Genomic DNA, 18,110 nt, shown 5'->3' on the forward strand with positions numbered 1-18,110 from the left:
GTCAAGAGGAGAGAGCAAGAAAGCTTGCAAGGGCTTGTGAAGCCCAAGAGGAGGATGAGGCACGCGACAAAAAAGGAAATGGCCTCGTGTGACCCAATAAGGCATTCGTTTCAAGAAACTAGTCATGAACTATGCCTTCCATTCGAGAAACATGTGATGAACTATGTCTTTGATTTGTGATACCTATCATGAACTACGTCTTCGATTTATGAAACTTGTGATGAACTACGTCTTCGATTTGATGAAACTATGTTTGTTTTGCTGTTGCTGTGACTTGATTTGTGTTGAAGTGATGAAGAAGAAAAACAGAGCAAACTCTGCTCTGCTTTGCGCCCTACCGCCAGACCACATGGCGGTAGGAAATGAAACCTTGCCGTCGGAGGATATGGCGGTAGGTTGGCGAAATGTTCTATGACCGAAACGGTCCCCTGTTCCTCGGTAGGGTTGGGCACGCTACCACCGGAGCCGATGGTGGTAGGGGTGGCCACCCAAACGTCTGCTTTGCTGCCTCTTCTGTGGCCAAATCGGGCATTTTGGGGGCGGTAGGGTTGGGCACCCTACCGCTGGCGCTTATGGCGGTAGGGGTGGCCACCCAAACGCCTGATGTGCTGCCTCTTCTGTGGCCAAATCGGGCATTTTGGGGGCGGTAGGGTTGGTCACCCTACCGTCGGCGCTTATGGCGGTAGGGGTGGCCACCCAAACGCCTGCTGTGCTGCCTCTTCTGTAGCCAAATCGGGCATTTTGGGGGCGGTAGGGTTGGTCACCCTACCGCCGGGGCCCATGGTGGTAGGGTTGGCCACCCAAACGCTTGTTGTGCTGCCTCTTCTGTGGCCAAATCGGGCATTTCGGGGGCGGTAGGTTGGGCACCCTACCGCCGGGGCCCATGGCGGTAGGGTTCTGTTCCTTTTCTGTCTTCCTATCTTTTTTAGCCCTTTGCCTTTGCATTTCTTACAAATTTCTGTGAACTAAGCATACAAAATGACATGCAAAAATGATGGAGTAGCGAAGACATACATAACTGAGCATAGTTCATTACATCCACAAATGACACTAGTTCAACTGACTTAAAACATATAGAGACTCGAATGACATGAGTTCAAAGTACAAAGCTCAAGCTCGAGCATACACTTTCTACTTCGGAAAGAAAGATCTAAAACGCATAAGACGTTCAATTTGTACGTCACGATCAGGATTAGGCTCCAGTTGATAATCCGACGATCCCGCCCAATTCTCCAACACACCTTTCGTTTCGCTGAACCATGCCCATCGAGTACGGCGTTCCGGAATCTCTGACTTGCCTTGTGTGATTGCCCATCCAATGATCTATCCGGGTTTCTCAAGTCCAGCTCACAGAATTCTTCTATGTTCACAGAGAAAAAGATCTTCGTTGCCACAGAATGTCTGCAAGCATATTCCTTCTCATGGAGCTCATTAAGTATCTTCTATTTTTCTTTCACAAGCCTATGGAAAATTTTTCTCTCCTTAAGATCAGAAGGTTCCTCCATGAATGGATACTTGTTGAAATCCATCATGGCAACAAACTCCTCATCATTGCTCTTGAACCATGCTTCAAGCTCCCTCTTGATAGCAAGTTGTCGCTCCGGTACAATCTTCTCAGACGCTGCCGCCAAACTCTTAGATGCAATGCCACAACACTTCTCATATACTTTCTTCAACTGCTCCGGGGTCATGTTTTCCATGCTACATGAAATGGAACAAACCATAACTCAAATCAAATGATACAATACAAACACAAAGCATAACTTATTTATAATGACCTAGGTTACATAATGTTCTCACTGGTTCAAAATGGAATAGGTTACATAAATGATAAGGGTACATGCCATTACAGTCCAAATGACACTACAACATCATTTGTTTCAAACCCCTCTACTACTCCATCAAGAAGACATCTTTGTCGTATGGCCCGGGGTTGCAACAAATGACATCATTTCTTTCACGGACCCAAGCCCAACGAGTTGCCCGACTAAGTATCACCGACGATGCTTGCCTAACTAGCCAATCAATGATCTGCCCAGGGTTGTTAAAGTACATCTCATTCACTTCATCCCTTGTTCCACACAATGCAATTTGCCTTGCAAGAGCGCGTCTATGATTTTTCTCTTCATTCTTGAGTTTGCTTATGTTTTTCTCTTTAGCTTGGTATAACTTAACTCTGGCATCGTCGCACTTCGACACATAATACTTTGAAAAATCTTTACAAGCCGCATTCAATGCATCAACGGCTTTGACCCACAAGTCCATCTTTTCCTCAATGACTGCACGTTCACGCTTAGCCGCCGCCTCCGCAGAAGTCTCAACAAAGATGATCGATCCCATCCTACAAGTCCAGGGATTACTATAACAGTCATCCAAGGTAAAAAATCCTAACCGTGTCTCGACAAAAACTTGAACCCTAGGAGTAGATCGAGCTATAATTCAAGAGGTACCTACTCTAACAAAACCCTAATTAAACTATAACCATAACGTTCGTCATATAGACTTAAGCATAACCATAAACACAACCTTAACCCTAACCATGTCATTAACCTTAACAAAACCCTAAATGATATTTCTTACTACCCAAACAATGCTAGTGACACAATACATTTTCAAAGCACAAACATTACCCTAAATGCATCATATACAATGATTTCACCACAACAAAACCATGAACTAGTGATTCCAACAAAATGAGCAAAATGCATGATTTGAACCAACCAAATGAAGGGGGGATGGGGGAGGTACCTTGGGTGATGCAAATGAGCTCGATCCACCAGCTAAATCTCAAGCAATGGAGGGGGATCTAGTGGGTGATTTGGTGGGGGAGAAGAGGAGGAGAGAGCTTCAGCTCGAAAGAAGAGTGGGGTGAATGAGTGGGTGGGGGAACAGCACAACCCCCTCCTTCACAACCTTATCCAGGAACCTACCGCCAGACAGCCCGGCGGTAGGTTGCAACAGCCTACCGCCGTAGAGGGCGACGGTAGGTCCCTTTGCCACGTGCACACGGCCGTTAACGGCCAGACGTCGTCAAGGGAACCTACCGCCACGAGGAGCGGCGGTAGCCCGCACAAATCTACCGTCGGGAACCCCGGCGGTAGCAAAAGGGTCAAATGTCGAAATAATTTTAAACCGGGGTCAGTTCTCGATTTTAGACGTGAAAAGGGTCAAAACACGAAATTTTGCCGCACGGTGATGCCATTGTGGTCTTGCTATCTCCAAACTATATTATCCATTGTCTTCCTCGTGTCACATTTTTATGGCTTCATGAAAGCCTTGGGACTGGTGTGTTTCTTGTGTACTCCTCAAGTCACATTTTTATGGCTTCATCGAAGCCTTGGGACCGGTTGGCAATACCACGCATCACATCATTCACATGCACAACAAACACCATTGTTGGTGATGACTGCGCCCAAGGGAGTAGTACCGCTAGCATCGACCATAGTTGGCGGGTAGAGGGGTCCTCGAGTGATTCAGGCCAAACTCCAGCCCACGACCCCAAACGGTCATCCGTTTTGCCTTGATTCTGCTGTTTGGGTAGGAAAATGAGGTAGTGTCTGTATCTACTATGGGATGCGGTGGCCGTGCGCCCGACGCGCGAATGCATCATTTGATCCCATCATGTCCGTCTTCTTTTTCAAACGTTAGTTTTTGAATAAACCACGCCCTAGTTCAGGCCAACGGTCCTAGTTTCACATCGGCAACATAGCCAGCAGCCCTACACGTCCTCGCCGGCAACACAGCCAGCAGTCAGTAACAGAGCCAGCCTACAAAATGAATAGTTTTGTCGCCGGCAACACAGCCAACCCCCAAAATGAATAGGTCACCGACACACAGCCAGTCTTCAAAAAGAACGGGCACGGCCGAACAGACGACCTAGTTCAGGCCGTCGGCGTCGAACATCTCCTTCTGCCTGGCCTCGAACCAGCTCTTCGTCTTCTCGCTCATCTTGGTCAAGTCCATGCTCATGATCTCTAGGGCCACCTCCTTTGCTTTGGTTGCGGCATTGGTGGCCTCGATGTCGAGCTGCATCTGCCTGGCCATGACATTGGCGGCCTCGATGTCGAGCTGCCTTTGTCGAGACGCCTCCTCCTTGTCGATCTTCCTCTTCTAGGCCGCCTCCTCCATCTCAAGCTTCTTCCTTTGAAGCTCTAGGTATTGTTTCATTTGTTCGTCCTTACTTTGTCGCTTTTTCTGGTCCCTCACATCCTTTTGAGACATCATGTCGTGCAAAGTCTCATGGAAGGCCATGGATGAAGCATCACATATGTCATCCACCTTGGAGTTGGTCTTGCCCCTCGGCCTCGTCAATGCCTCACCATCTCCACCTCCGGCCAACGCGGTCGTCTTTTTGCCTCTCTTCCTTTGAAGTTCACGGTATTGATCTTTGAACTTAGGGAAATTGTTGATGATCGTCCAACAATGCGTAAGAGTGAATGGCTTATCATTGTGCCGGGTCTTGAACGCTTCCAAAGATTGAAATGCCTACACGACCAACAACAATTGAACATGCAAACATATAGAAGGCCGAAGTCTCGTGGCCGTAGCAACAAAAGAACTAGGATGAGGAGAGCATATAATGTCCCCAATGCCGAGACCACTCATGGGTCGTGCTTCAACGCTCTCAAGTGCGGCACAATACTTGTTGCATTCTTGTTGGATGAACAATCACCTCTTTTGAATGGAGGTGATGCCACGATCGCTCGTTAGTTGGTAGGGCACAAACAACTTGTTTTCATGAAATGTTTTGTGGACTCTTGTCCAAAAAACAGGTCCCTTTTGTTACGCACCTGTCCTGGAATCTTGACTAATCTCCATCCAACTTTGGCAAATCAACTTGTCCTCTTCTTGTCAGTATGAACCCGTACGAATGCTCTTCTTCATTTTTTGTTTCCGCTCTTTGGTTGAGCTCGTCAATGAACAATGGCTCTCCCCCAATATCAATGCCTTCTTCTTCATCAGCATCACCTTCGCAATAGATGCCATCATCTTCATGCCACGAGTCACCATGGTCGTAGTCAACATGGTCGTGGGCCTCATTGTCTCCATCGGCAACGTACTGGGCGCGACCATCCTGACTTTGGGTCTCCTCGGGGTCGTAGGCACCGCCATGCACACCCTCGTAGATCACATTCTCCATGAACTGGTTGTAGAGGGGGTCGTCGACCGTTGGCGTTGGTGTTGGCATTTCGTCGAATAGGACGCGGGGCGACGTCATGGTGCCCGTAAACGGCGACCGGGCTTGCTTTCTTTTCATCTCGACGGATGGCCGGTCGTCGCTGCTAGACCCGGCGTGACGTTGAGGTCGATGACGGCCGAGGGGCGCGGGGTGGACAGCGCGATGACCCCGAGAAACGGGTCTGGCCTTCGTGCCTTGGCAGAGGAAAACCGGGCGACAAAGGTGTGGTCCACGACGTCAGCGAGGGGCAGCGCGGAGGCCTGGCGGCCGACGAACCTTTGCTCGCCGGCCGACGGCCGCTGCAGAGAAACCCGCCAGACAGCAAACCCCAAGCATGAGGAGGGCGTGCACTTTGTTGGTGATGTCCTCCTTCTCGTCGACCTCGGCCTTGCGCCGCGCGGCCTCCACTGCACCGTACTCGGCGGCGAACTTGGCCGGCCGCCCTCCGGTTCCTCCTCTTCACCGATTTCGCGTCCATCTTTGCGAGCTCCGCCGGTGTGCATTCCGACCACGACTTCCTCGAACCCTTGGCCGCCTTCTTCTTCACTTTTTCGGGCGGGTCGATGGCCTGGCCGCCGGAATTTGGCGGGGCGTCGGCCATGGACGGGGAGGGTGGTGGGCAGTACGTGGCAGGGTTTAGGGGAAAATGGCGCGAAATGGGGCGCCGGGGTGATGCTTTGTGCCACCGACGGGCGGGCCACGGGAGTACAAGCATGCGCATCCCGCCCGTCCGCGCGCTGTCTGTTTCACTCTAAAAGCGGCGCAAACTTGGACAGGGGATGGGTCGAAAGCGGACATAAAACGGACAAAAGTCCGTTTGCGCCCGTGTGTTGGGCCGTCTGGTTTGTCTGTTTTGCTCAAAATGAACGCACCTGAACGTGATGGAGTCGCGCGCTGGAGTTGGCCACAGGTATGCTGCTTATGGCGCGGCTGTGAGGAAGCCTCCAACTCTTTAGCTTCGTAGCTGTCCGGGAGAGAGTATCTACGGTCCTCACGGCGTCAATTTCTAATTAAGGACTTTGCTGCCCTTACCAACGTGCCCATTAACTGTCACAAAATGACGACTTTGCTTTCTCCGACGATGGAGATTGCAGCCACAGCAGCTTCTGTCGTTTCAAGGACTCTAGCCTTCTTTCCTGAAACGATTTCACGGGGCTTTGGACAAAAGAGGAGCATACGAAGGCAAAGACAAGCGTAGAATAGAAGTGCGTGCCGGCAAAGATGTGGCAAGGTACTATGTCGATCCCGTGACTCAGGTCCTGGCGTGTTGGCTTGCGGCCGTTGCTGTCCGGTCGGCCGACTCCGACCGCCGTCCGCACCGGCACCGCGGATCCCGGAAGAATTGACGAGCTCAGGCCAGGGAGAAACCGTGACTTGATTTGCCGGCCTAATTAAACTGTCCGGTAGTGCAGGATTCATCAGACATAAAACGACCCGTCGAGGTCAACTTTTGCACCTACGTGGGACGTGGCTGCAAAGCTCTTCGACGTCCGGTGCTCCTCGCGTTGCACGGTAACCCTGGGGTACTCCTTCCAATGTGGCCTCGATGGCATTTTTTTTCCGGTCTTGCAATCTCTAAACCATGTCTCTTTTGTCTTCCTTTTTCGTGTGTTTCTCGTGAAGTACTCCTCAAGCCACATTTTTATGACCTCGGAGACTTGGGACCGGTTGGCAGTAGCAGGCATCACATCATTCACACAAGCGACCATGGCAACGATTATATATAGCTGGCGGGCACTAGAGGTCAAGTAATTAAGAACAGAAAATAAAAGGAGGGTAGATTCCAAGTCCAGGGTCTACCTATTCGCTGCTGCATGTATGGTGTGACTCTGACGTGGGCCGAGACCAAGTCCAGGATCCGTTCGCGCGACGTGATCACTTGGAATGGAGGCCTGCCCCTTGGCAAACCGAAGCTGGCTCTGACTGTCAGTAGCTTCATAGCTGTCTGAAAGAGTACCCCTCAAAAAAAAAAGCTGTCTGAAAGAGTAGAGCATCTACTCCTAGGCTGCACCGTCAATTTCTAATTAAGGACTTCGTTGTTGCTACCGACATTCACAGGATGACACCTTACTTTCTCTTTCTTTTAATGACGATGGAGGTCTAATGGTAGCGTCGTGGCAGAAGACCTCTGGACGCAGCAGCTTCTGTCGTTTCACGGATCTGTATCTTGGCATATCTCTTTCCCGTATCTGCCTAATGACCCATCATCTCTAAATGTGACAAATATTCTCCTGTATGGAGACTAGCCCTATTTATCAAAGGTGGTGGGTTGATGCTTTCTAGCCATTGTCTAGACCTTGTACCCTATTACTTCGTGTCTTCCTTTCCCCTATCTTTGCTTGACCATGATTAATTTTAAGGACCGCATTTACCACAAGGAGCTTTCTTTTGGGCTGTTGACGGCACATGATCTAGTTCTCGATCTTTCATTGCTTCGGGCAAAGTTTTTACATCTACTCCCTCCGTCCTTAAAATAGTGTACTTTCAACTTTGTTGGAAAGTTAATTTTTTTTTGTTTTACCGTATTTATACAATAATAGACCAATACTCATGCCATCAAATTAGTAGCATTAGATTCATGATAAAATATATTTTCATTATATACCTATTTGGTTTCACAAGCATTGACATATTTTTGAACAAACTAGGTCAAACTTTGAGATAGTTTGACCCTCCAACAAAGTTGGAAGTACACTTTTTTAAGGACGGAGGGAGTAATCCCCAAGGTCATCTAGGTAGGAGAATTAAAAACTTGCATGTGCCCCAAACATTTGCCACTACTTCAAATTTGTACACCTGTTTTAAGAAGGCTAAGAGCATCTCTAACACCGATCCACAAATTTTCCCCGGCATTTGTTCATGGGCTGAAGAATCAATCCACGGACACTTATACCGGAGGACGCCATCCAACGCTGTCTGCATACATTTGTACCACTGTTGGAACTAAACGAACGAAATTCATGCAAGCCGGCCGAATTTTCATATAAACCGGAAGAGATTGATGCAAACACGGTGGACTTCATATAAACATGACGAAATTCATTACATTTCAAACAAACTTCAACTAAAAGTGTAGCTCGTCCGACTCTGGAGATATAATTTCGGACATACTTTTATTCTAAAACTAATCTAAATGATTGTCGGCGCCCATTCCCCGAGTCCGGCCATTAGCACCGAGAACTGAAGCTCCGACACTTGCCTTCACCTTCTCCAGTTCCGCCTCCGTGCTCTTCAGATCGGCCTCCGCGGCCTTCGCCACGGCAGCTTGAGCGACTAATCGACCGCCGATTATCTGCCCGCCAAGCTTGGCTTCAGGAGGAGGGGAAGAGCAGTGGCCTTCCTGAGACCCGAGCGGTGGCGACCTACCATGCACTACTCTTCTTCATTACTGGCGGCGCTGGCGGATGTGCCGGCTTCGTGGTCATGGCGGCAGGGCGCGGCCTCGGCAGAGCCGACGATGTCCTTCTCATCGTCGGTCTTGCACAACACCTCGTCTGCCGCCTCATCGAACTCCTTGCAAGCGGCATCTAGTTCCGCTTGACGCTGGCGGTACCACCAGCGGGTAAGGTGGATCTTAGGGGCGGAGTGGTAGGACTCGAGCAGCACCGCCTACTCCGCCACATCCGCGTTCGACGCGATCGCCCTGCCGGCGTTGAGATGCTCCCCCGTCTACTGGTGCTCCTAAAGTAGTTGGGGGTTGTAGACGCCTCGGCCTGCAAGCATCAAGCTGCTCCTCCGTCTGCTGGTGCTCCTGAAGGAGTTGGTGGTTGTAGGCCGCGTCAGCTTGTGACTCCCGGAACTTCTCCTCCCGCTCATCCCGCACCATGTCCATATAATCGGCACAGGTCTCACCGATGGTCATGGTGCAATGTGCCGGAGAGGGTGGCGCCGGCTCGTCCTCGGCCACGTCCTCCATTGGGACGTTGGCGGCCTCTGACTACTTGTCGGCCTGTCTACAGGCAGCAATGGCGCATCTCCTCCTTCTGCTCCGGCGACAGTCCGTCAGAGAGCTTTGAAGCGCCAAGAGGCCTTGATGAGAGTGGCGGAGAGAAGAAAGGGACCGGAGCAGGATGTATGGTGTGACTCTGACGTGGGCTGAAACCAAGTATCCGTCCACACGACGTGATCACTTGGAGGACTGCCGCTTGGCAAACCGAAGCGGGCTCTGACTGTCAGTAGCTTCATAGCTGCCTGAAAGAGTAGAGCATCTAGTGCTGTACTCGCACCGTCAATTTATAATTAAGGACTTCGTTGTTGCTACTCCTACCGACATTCACAGGACGGCCTTGCTTTCTCTCTCTCTTAATGACGATGGAGGTCTAATAGTAGCGCCGTGGCAGAAGACCTCTGGGCGCAGCAGCGTCTGTACCTGTATCTTGGCATATCTCTATCCCTTATCTGCCTTGTGACCCATCACCTCTAAAATCTGACAAATACTCCTACCTCTCTGTATGGAGACGAGCCCTGTTTTTCAAAGGTGTTGGGTTGATGCTAGTCATTGTCTCGATCTTCTACCCTATTATCTACTCCCTCCGTCCTATAATATAAAAACGTTTTTGACACTAGTATAGTGTTAAAAATGTTCTTATATTTTGAGAGGGGGCAATGTCTTCCTTTCCCTTATCTCTGCTTGACCATGATTAATTTAAAGGGCCACATTTACCACAAGAAGCTTTCTTTTGGGCTGTTGACGGCACATGATTAGTGATCCTGAAGGTCATGTAGGTAGGAAAATTAAAAACTTGCATGTGCCCCAAACATTTGCCACTACTAGTTAAAATTTCTGCACTTGTTTAAAGAAGGCTAACACACTTTGCTTGCTAATCTCCGTACTGGTATACTGGCACAAGTGCAAGTACAAGCCAGTTGATCCATTCATGGCGCTGCCGGTGCATCCGGCCGTGTCTGGGCCCGCGTGCATGCGCTCTGGCTCGCTCTCTTGGCAGGCAGATCGGACGCCATTAATCTCACCTAAATTGCCACCAGCATCTACCGACTACTGCTCCTGGAGAAGACTGATGGAAGCGAGTGTTTTGGTTGCTCGGTCGTACTAGTACAGCACAGTTGCTCATGCGCCAGTAGCATCAGGGTTGGCTTCCGTTGCTGTTTTCGCGAGTGGACGCGTCCGCGAGCCTGACGCAGTGACGCTGCAGGGAGGGCCGAGTCCAATTCTGTCCGTGCCACTTGGCAACCTACCGCCAGCGACTGACTGGTCCGGCCGCCGCTCGCCGCGCCGTGGATCGTGGAGAAGCGCCGGAATGATGGGAAAATGTTTTCTTTTCGATTGGAGGAGACATGTTTTTTGTGGCGTTTCCTTTTTAGCGCCCGTTTGTGTGCGTTTCGCAAACTGGCGCCCACAGCGCTCCGTGCTGGGCCGGCCCATGCATGGCTGAGTTTTTTTTCTATGTTTTTAGAACGCAAAAAAGTGATACAGCAAGTTGCAACTCGAACCAGACCTCACTCATAGCTACATGCTTCTATTGCCACCCCCACCACGCAGCTGATTCTGTAGATTTATGACCTTTCCTCTCTTGTATTCACTCTTTTGTTTTCCTTTTCCCTTTTCTATTTTCTGTTTCTCCCTTTTTGTACGACCAGGTTTCCCCAGCACCCGCTTGAATTAGAAGAACTTTTTTTAAAATTTGATGAACTTTGTTGAAATTTTATTAACTTTTTTAAATTCGATGAATCTTCTTTTCAAGTTTCATGAACTTTTTTTCAGAATCAATGATTTTTTTTTTCAAAATCGATGAACCTTTTTTTCAATTTTCATGAACTTTTTTTTCAAAATCGATGAACTTGTTTTCAATTTTGATGAAAATTTTTCGATCTTGATGAACTTTTTCGAAGTTGATGAACTTCTTTCGAAATCAATGAACTTTTTTCAAAATCAGAGAACTGTTTTTTCATTTTATCATAAAATAATAAGCATAATAAGCTGCGTATATACTAAAGGTTATTTGTCGCAAAGTAAAAAGTGTAGGGAGGACACCGTAGTGGTTGTGTTCGAATGTTACTGCCCTGGCGGTCGGGGATCGAATCATGACTCTAATGCATTTTTTGCTATCTAATAACCTCGCTGTGCCTGGCTGCGTTTCCTGGGCCGGCCCATTTACAGTGTTCGCATTTTCGATTTTAGGAACCTTCTAATAGAGTTTCCTGTGTCTCAAAAATACATTTCCTTGCCGGGTTTTTTCTGGTTTGGGGAGCCTTCTAGAACGTTCCCTGAACCGATTTTTCTCTCCTTTTGGTTTTTGGTTTTCTTTTTTTATGTTTTTCTGTTTATTTTTCTACTTTATTTTCTCTTTTCTTTTCCTTTTCTGTTTTTTTTGTTTCTTTTCTATTTTTCAGGTTTTTTTTCGAAAAAAGTTCATGTTTCAAACATTGTTCGTAACCTTAAAAAAATTGTTTCACTTTAACAAAATGTTCATTTTAAAAATGGTCGTGTTTTCCAAAATTGTTCATAATTTATAAAAACTTGCAATTTAAACAAAATGTTATGGGATTTAAAAAATGTTCCCTTTTTAAAAAAGTCCATCTTTTCTCTTTTTTGGTTTTATTATTTACTTTATCCCTTTCTATTCTTTTTTTTTGCTTTTAAATAAACTATAATCCAAAGAATACCTTTTTCTAAAATTGTTCAGGTTTTGGCAATTTTGTTCGGATTTTAAAAATATGTTTGTGATTACAAAATTTGTTCTCAAATTCAAAAACTCTTCACGGTTTTAAAATTTGTTCGGAAATTCAAAAAATGTTCACGTTATTGATAATGAGTTCATTATTTTGAAAAATTGTTCATTTTTCAAAACAATTCAAAAACTTGATAAATATTGACCTGCTCGATAAATGTTCGACATTCATAAATTGTTCACATTTTCAATTATTTTTCGCTTTTGTTCACTTTTTTCATAAAAACCTTGGTGTTCCAAAAAAATCCACGTTTTTGGATAAATGTTCCGATCTTTCAAAAATTGTTCGCATTTTAGAAAAAATTCGAGAATCTCAAAATTGTTTTCAGAAAAAGTACACAAACTTTTGTTCTTGTTTTCTGATATGTTCACAAAATTTTCAAAATCTGTTTGGTATTTCAAATTTTGTTCACCTTTCCTAGAAATTATTTTCGTGTTTTCCAACATGTTTTTGATTTTAAAAAATCTATATGCTACACTACCCGTACAGAAAATAACATTCAAGGGGGGATATCTCACAGTAGTAAGTACTCCCTCTGTCCCATAATGTAAGATGTTTTTTAACACTACACTAGTGTTAAAAAACGTTTTATATTATGGGACGTAGGGTGTATTAAATACAATAGCGATGCATTATTGTTCACATGGAGCGACTAGGTCTGGTGGCTAGCCGCGCTTGTGCAGCAAAGCGACATTCTCGGGTCCGATTCCTGGCTGCCTCACTTTAGTTTTTGCTATTTTTACCGATGTAAACCCTCCTCACGCTACTTCTCGGTGGGCTGGCCCAGCCGCACACCCTTCTGTGGCCTCACTTTAGTTTTTGCTATTTTTACCGATGTAGACCCTCCTCACGCTACTTCTCGGTGGGCTGGCCCAGCCGCACGCCCTTCTGTGGGCCATGTTGGTTATTCGCCGCAAAATGCGGCACATAGGATGTCCGTATTTTTGTAATCACACAAAAAACAAAGGAGTGCGAGTCCACATGTTTTCGATGGGTTTGGTTGGAGTTCGGGCCAGGCCCAGTCGACCGCGTAGGACGTCGACTGGGGCTAGTCCAGTAGGCTACCAACTTTCTTAATAAATAGTACGATGAATGTATATTTCGATCTTTTTTACAAATTTTAGGTGACTGGTTTAAAAATTAACTCTTCTGTTAAATACGCAATAAAAAAAACTTTTCTGTTAAATAATAAAAATTGTACCTTCAGATTTTAATAAAAAGTCAGTATGATTTTAAAATATATCACCCATTAAAAATGGTTTACTAAATGTGGTAGAAGTACCCGCACATTCAAAAGTGTTCATGAAATTTTTAAAAGAGTTGACACATTTTATAAAATGTACTCCCTCCGTCCACAAATACTTGTCGGAGAAATTGATGTATCTAGATGTATTTTATTTCTAAATACATACACTTTTATCCATTTCTCCGACAAGTATTTTCGGATGGAGGGAGTATATGCAAAGTGTTTACACATTTCAAATTAGGTTCACGCCATTGAAAAAAAAAGACATTCATGGGGATTTAAAAGTGTTGTTGTACTTAGAAAAAACGTTCTCTAACTGTTAAAAATGGCAACGTGTCTTCTAGAGCTAACATTTGGGCAATTGAAAAGAGAGTTCACGAATATTTTAAATCCTGTGTAAATATAATCGTGTGATGTCTTTTTTGTGTGAAATGGCCATGTTGAACTATTTATTGCCAAAGATGGCTAGACATGATCGATCTCAATAGAAGAACACATAAAAAACATGAAAAGCGGAAGGGGTTCACTAAATCAAAGTCAGGCGAGATTTTCTGATAGTACATAGTGGGTCACTCGTTGGCCAGTTTTAATTAAGGTGCACGAATGTTGCGCAAGTACACTGAGACACCAGTACTCGTGTCGTACGTAGTCGTATATTGCAGCTGTGGAGCACGTATGCAAAATGGGACATGAAGAGCAGTACTGTAGTAGTACTAGCAAGCATGCATACTGAACGAACGAATGAATGAGTGAATGAATGCGCCGGCAATAACACGCACGCCTTCTTCGCCCCCACAGCATGTGCTTGCTGCTGGTACTACTCCCAGCCAGTTGATCCATTCATGGCGCTGCCCTCTCGCTGGCTCTCTTGACAGGCAGATCGGACGCCATTAACTAATCTCCTTTCCTTGATTGCCACCAGCACCCACTGCCCCTGGAGAAGACAAGACAGTTGCTGTTGCTGGAAGCGAATCGTTTGATTAGCCGGTCTCCCTCGGCCTTGCTTGGTGCATGGTGCAAGCCTTACTCCGGGATCACGGATCCTCTGATTATGGAGGGTCTCTCCTTACGTGATGGTGTTCGTTTTGCTACTCTCCGAGGTTTCTCCCATGTGGTAATGAATGTAGACTGCTTGGAGTTGGTGATACTATGGAATTCTCGCCACAATTCTCGTTCTATTGTGGCATTCTTACTAGATGAGATAGGAGAGCTTAGTTCCTTATTTGATTCCTTTCATATTTGTCATGTTAGTAGATCAGCTAATCTGCCTGCGCACCTTTGTGCGAAATGTGCTTGTGCACTTGATGTAACAGATAGCTGGATAGCCCAAGCTTCTTGGTGACAAGCCTCTTGGCTGACTCATCCATGAATGCTTTTCCATGAATAAAGCTCTCCAATTAGCCTGCAAAAAAAAAAAGATTAGCCGGTCGGCGCGGCAATGTGTGAACAGTGCGGTTGCTGTTGAATGTGTGGACGTGTGCATCGGCAGGCATCAGGGTTGGCGTCTACTGCTGTTTTTACCGGTGTACGCGCGCGAGTGTGACACTGTGAAGGGAGGGCCGAGTCCAAGCCTGCCTGCGCCACTCGGCAATGGCCGGCCCGGGACCGCCGAGCCGATGATCGTGGAGAATCGGGGGAGGATGACCTCGCGGACTTGGAATTGCTTCGCTCCACACGTGTGCCAATTATCAGGGCAAAGGAGGAGGACGAATTTTTTTTAAGGTGGGGCGAACTCTTGAGAATTTATTTTATGCGAAACGATAATATCAATCAACACTAACGATGCACATTAGCATTTTCATGTGATCCTCAATAGAATAACTAAATATAGTGAAAATGTAAACATATTTAAATAGAACAACAATCTAATACATACCGATAATGAAGCTTTAAATAGCGTCTAGAAGACCGAATACGTTCATACAATGCCTATATTTATGTTCCTACACTTATAAAATGTAAAAAAGGTAATAAGTGAGAAAAACAAAACCAAAGAAAAAGACGAAACTAAAACAAATAAAAAAGCAAATCTCTACATGAGCTGGCCCATACAGCGGGAGTAGCGAGCGTTATAGCAATCAAGAGAAAGAGGATGTTGCAGCTGTCAGAGATGTTGGCTAGGTCGAAATGTTCATGAATGTGGAGCTACGAGACTACAAACCATGACAGAAAGCAGGCCATTGGGGTAGGCAGAAACCCAAGTTTGATGCGTGTGTGTTGTGTGCGTTCATGCTTGCACCCAAGTTTGATGCGTGTGTGTTGTGTGCGTTCATGCTTGCTCTCGAATGGGGGACTTTGGGTGTGCTGTGCGGCTTGCGTTTTATACAGGCGCTGGCTCGATCGAATCTTGCCGCCTTGGCCCAACTGCGTCTGCATCATGGCCCAACTGCCTGTTTATGCTAATGATTTTTCTAATCATGCTTGACACCGAAATCACTAGTTAAGGAGTACTCGTTGCAAAGATTACTCCCATTTTCTCAGGTTGCGACAAGTGGCGATGTGCGCCACTTGTCGCAACCTGGAAATTTTTCTTTTTTTCATAGATTCGTTTATTCAAAACGTTTTATCTCTTAAACCGTACGTCCAAATCTCGAACCGTTTTCACCGTTGGATTCCTCGCATCGAGATCTTCAAAACTAGATCACATGTTGATAGGTTTTGATGGACTTTTTTCTCATGAAAAAAACTGAACAAAAAAACCGGATGAAAAACCGAATCGGGAGCACGGGGTTTTTCCTTTTCGAGAGAGGCACGCCCGTGCCTCTCGCAGAATCACAACCGTGCCTCTCTCGGAAGCAAAACCGTGCCTCTCGCGGAAGGAAAAATAGAAGAGAAAACGTGTTTTTTTCATTTCCGAGGAGGCACGTTCGTGTCTCTGACGAAAGCACAACCATGCCTCTCGCGGAAGCAAAACTATGCCTCTCGCGAAAGAAAAAAAATAAAAAACACGTTGTTTTCGTTTCCGAGAGGCACGGTCATGCCTCTTGTAAAAGCTCAACTGTGCCTGTATGAAAAAAAAACAGAAAACGTATTTTTATTTATTTCCGATAGGCATGGCCGTGCCTCTCGCAAAAGCAGAACCATGACTCTCTGGAAAGCAAAACCGTGCCTCTATGAAGGGAAAAAACAGAAAACGCATTTTTTTCATTTTCGAGAGTCACGATCATGACTCTCGTGAAAGCAAAATCGTGCCTCTCGCGGAAGCAAAACCGTGACTCTCGCAAAAAAAAAGAAACACGTTTTTCCCGCAAATATTTTTTTTCGAAAAAATCATTTTTTCCAAAAGATAAGAAAGACCGGTGGAAAACCCAAACATCGAAAAAACCCAAAAAAACATTTAAAAGGCCGAAAACGCGTGCAAAAAAATAAAAAAAATCCGGAAGGAGCACCCAGAACGCGACATGTGGCAGGCGGCCGAGAGCGCGCCGAGTGACGCCGATCGTTGTGAGCCTTACGAAGGAGTGCTCGTTAACTAGTTGCTTTCGGCTGTGACTTGTGCGTAGCAGCATATTTGTAAGGAAAAATCTGTAGCGATTCAAGGTATGGTGGCTGCCAGACCTTGCCCACTGTGGTCCTCCTTCGTTCCACAGGTGTGCCATTTATCAGTATCCTTTCTAAGCATACAAATAGTAACACAAAAAGGTGCGGGAGACCACAGGATAAAGCTGCCGCACAAGATAAAGCTGCGGTTCACATGTTCTCGGTACGTTTGGACTTCGGATCAGCAGCTTGTGAACTTCACTTCATCGATCTCATGGGATCTTGCTTGCCGAGGAGCGAAGACACTACAAAATCCAGGTCCAGCCATCTTTCTTCACCGGTATGGTTCTACAACTTTCCTGGAACCAACTTTTTTGTGTTTCTTTATGAGGGTTTTCTTTTGGCTATAGTTTGGATATATATTTTCTTTTTCCTTCTTCCCCTTTTCCTTTCTCATATTATTCATTGCGATCATATTGTAAAATTTAAAACATTTTCAAAATTCATATGTATTTTGTATTTCCACTATATTTTATGAAATTCATGAACAATATTTAAATTAAGGAACATATTTAAGAATCCACGGACATTTTTTATACCTGGAAAATATTTCGGACATTTTGAAATTCATGACAATTTCCAATCTGTTTTTCCAATTCCTGATTTTTTTAATTCATGATCTTTTACATCTGTGAACAGTATTTGAATTCATGATAATCTTTTCATTCACAAATGTTTTAAAAATTCGTGAACATTTTTTGAATTCATGATTCTTTTAAAACTAGTGAACATTTTTGAATATATGATCATTTTTGAATCCGCAATCATTTTTGAAATTCATGAATATTTTTTGAATCCAGAAATTTGTGAATTCTGAACTTCAAACATTATTTCAATCCGTGAAACATTTTTTAGTCCACAAATTTTTTTCAAATTCATGATCAATTATTTAACCTATAATTTAGTTTTTTGAAATTCAAGAATTTTTTTGGATAAATAATTTTTTATGTTTTTTGAATATTTTTGAAACGTGAACATTTTTTGAACCCAGATGTTTTTTTGAATATATTAGCATTTTTAAAATTCTTCATCATTTCGTAATCCACAAACATTTCAAATATGTGAGCATTTTTTAAATGTATGTTTCATTTTTAAATTCGTAAATTATTTAATCCAGATTATTTTTAAATCTGCAAACATTTTAAAAATTCATGAATATTTTACTTTCGAAATTTGTGAACAGTTTGAATCCATGAACTTTTTTTAAATCCATGAAACTTTTTAAAATTCACGCTAATTTTTAACCCAATTTTTTTAAAAAAATTAAGACAAAGAGTGAAAACTTGATTTTCTTAAATTTTTTTGAATCTGCAAACATTATTTAAATCAGCAAAGATTTTATTTCATGAATAATATGTAAATTCAGGAACATATTTTTTAATCCGTGGACTTTCTGTGAAATCCAGAAAAAGTTCCAAAAATGTTTTGTATTCATGATCATTTTGAATCCACTTT

The 18,110-nt window shown here is 44.9% G+C and overlaps 1 pseudogene; it reads right to left on the reverse strand.

Moving 5' to 3' along the window:
- Nucleotides 1–3,876: 3,876 nt before the first annotated feature.
- Nucleotides 3,877–9,095, reverse strand: LOC123076989 (uncharacterized; annotated as a pseudogene).
- Between the last annotated feature and the right edge of the window lie 9,015 nt (nucleotides 9,096–18,110).

The sequence above is a fragment of the Triticum aestivum genome, chromosome 1B (assembly GCF_018294505.1).
Source record: "Triticum aestivum cultivar Chinese Spring chromosome 1B, IWGSC CS RefSeq v2.1, whole genome shotgun sequence".
Classification (NCBI taxonomy): Eukaryota; Viridiplantae; Streptophyta; class Magnoliopsida; order Poales; family Poaceae; genus Triticum; species Triticum aestivum.